Source organism: Odocoileus virginianus, chromosome 22 (genome assembly GCF_023699985.2).
Source record: "Odocoileus virginianus isolate 20LAN1187 ecotype Illinois chromosome 22, Ovbor_1.2, whole genome shotgun sequence".
In the NCBI taxonomy this organism is placed as follows: domain Eukaryota; kingdom Metazoa; phylum Chordata; class Mammalia; order Artiodactyla; family Cervidae; genus Odocoileus; species Odocoileus virginianus.
The window spans coordinates 1,783,607-1,786,451 of record NC_069695.1 but is presented as its reverse complement, the minus strand read 5'-3'; positions in this window follow the sequence as shown (position 1 = coordinate 1,786,451).

Here is a 2,845-nt window from a genome sequence, read left to right as displayed (position 1 = left end):
GGGGGCGATGACTCTCCTTCAAGTGGACAGGACCCCGGCTCCCTGGTTCCCCCACGGTAAGCTCAGGTCGTGGCTCACCCCGTAAGGGATGCCCCGGGAAGTAACTGTGGGCCCTGGCCTGCAAGCAGAGGGAAACACGATCTCCTCTTCTAGAAAGAAGTTCTTCCTTTAGAGCTCACAACTCTCCAGCAGATCAAACCTGGTCAAAATCCATGCAGTCTGAGTGTGGACGACTCAGAGAAAGAAGGCTCTTATCCCGTAAAAATGATTTCAGGATTACAGGACAAGTTTTCTGAGGACAGTCTGAGAAAATTGGCCACTTTGCCAGGAAATGAACTATGTGGCAATTTAATGACGGTTCTTCAGAGGTCCAAAGAAAATGGCAACCAGATGCTCCCCACCGCCGTGAGTAAGGAGGGCACTTCTTTCTGGGAAGGTTGTTCAGAGGGTCTGGGCATGTCTACAGAACCCAATGCCCCCTCAAGGTGATTCAAGGCTCGGTCACAAGTGAGTTTAAAAGAACAGTTATTTATCTAGTTAGCCAATTGGAGCTTTGAAAATTTTAGCGGATACAGAAAATTCCTAAGTTTTGTTTAATTTAACCACTCAATACTTTAGTTTTTTATTTCCTTTTCTTTTTTTAAAAAAATCCACCCACCAAGGAAAGGGGATGCTAAGATCTTCTTTCTTTAGAGAATGCAAACGTTCCCTCATCAGGACTGTCTCTGGCACAAGCGACGTGGCAGAAGTTCCTCCTGAAGTAGTGAGTACAACCACAGTGGACCCACGTTCGACTTGGGAGGGAAGCACAGGGTGGGGTTGCGATAAGCGGGGACCTGGGACTCTTGACTTCAGTGAACAGAGGTCTTCTCAAGCAACAGAAAGCAAAAGAATGATAAGGGACTCAAACCAGCTGCAGGCTTGGGCAGTCAGGGCCATTATAAACACTAAGATGCTAAAAAGCTTCCCAGGTGGCGCCGGTGGTAAAGAACCCGCCTGACAGTGCAGTAGACTTAAGAGACATGGGTGCGATTCCCAAGTCGGGAAGATCCCCTCAAGCAGGGCATGGCAGTCCACTTCAGTGTTCTTGCCTGAAGAGAATTCCACGAACAGAGGAGCCCGGCAGGCTACAGTCCATGGGGGCGTGAAGGGTCGTGCATGACTGAAGCGACTGAGCATGCACCCACGCAAGATACAAAAAGATCCCAAGCTAACTACCACTTCTGAGGTGCCCGGAGGGGAAGCAGGGCACCAAGCCTGATCCCTGCACGCAGCGTCCCCAAGGGACCAGCCGCCCACCTCAGCCACCCTGCTGCCAGAGCCCCTGTCTGCCTCCACGCCCACCCCTTTAAGGAGCCCGCCCGACCCCTCAGAGGCGAGCAGTGTCCCCCGTTTCTGGCTTTCACTCCCCTGGGCTGTAGCACCAGCCCCAGCAAAGCCTTGCTTGAATTCTCATCTGGCCTCTTACCGCCTCCTACTGATCGAAGAGTCTAAGGACCCGCGTCAGCAGCAGCGCTATGAAGGGATCCTTGTTCTGGGGCCCGTTGCCTTGGCCGGGCTGGGCCACTGATTAACTGCAGCTTCAGCAAGGCGCCTCACGCCCCTGCTCCTCGGGGGTCCCACCTGTCACATGGCCCTGCGGTCAGCAGACTTCCCATCTCAGCCTGTTTCTGTGAAGTTTTACGGAAACACAGCCATGCCCTTTCGTTTACCTTCTCAGTATGACAGAGCACGTGTAATGGAGATTCCGCGGCCCAGAAAGCCTCAGATATCTGTCTCTAGCCCTGTGCTAGAGACAATAACTCTTGAACTAAGACAATTTCTTGGGTCCTGTTTCCTAAGCTCCTGCTTAAAAACAAAACTAAAGTACAGGGCTTCCCTGGTGGCTCAGAGGGTAAAGAAGCTGCCTGCAAGGCAGGAGACCCGGGTTCGATCCCTGGGTCGGGAAGATCCCCCGGAGTAAGGAAATGGCCACCGGCTCCAGGATTCTTGCCTGGAGACTCCCATGGACAGAGGAGCCTGGTGGGCTACAGTCCATGGGGTCGCAAAGAGTCAGACACGACTGAGCAACTATCACTACTACTACGCTACTATCACTACACTGGATGTATGATACTATATGTTACAAGGTCATAGTATGGTGACTCACCATTTCTAAAGGTTACACCACATTTAGTTACTGACCAACTAAATGAAAGACCCTGATGCTGGGAAAGATGGAAGGCAGGAGGAGAAGGGGACGACAGGGGATGAGATGGTTGGATGGCATCACTGCCGCAATGGACATGAGTTTGAGCAAACTCCCGGAGATAGCGAAGGACAGGGAAGTTTAGCATCCTGCTGCAGTTCGTGGGGCTGGGAAGCGTCAGACGCGGCTTAGGGACTGAGCAAGCGTTTCGTCATTACAGAATATTGACTGTGTGCCCCGTCTTGTACAGTGTACGCTGCGGCTGAGTTTACACCTGTGAGTAACAGTGTGTGCCTCCTGCCCCTCCCCTGTTCCCACTGGGAACTGCCAGGATAGTGTGTTCTCTCTGAGCCTGCTTCTTGATGGTAAGAATCACGTGGGGACCGAACGTGCAGACGACAGGCCCCGCCGCTGGAAATTCTGATCCAGCAGATCTGATCCTGGGTCCAGCCCGGCCTGTTTCTAACCAGCCTCCTGTTACCTTCAGGCAAGGCATGCTTAATTACCTGACTCTTGATAAGCGGGCTGATTGGCCAGGGTGGGAGGATGCAGGCTGAAACGGGGCTGACACTGCAAACATGCTTGGAGAAGAGGGGAACTCTCTTGTGAGTAAACGTCCTCCACACGTGACTCACCAAGGCTGAGACGCGCGTGCGG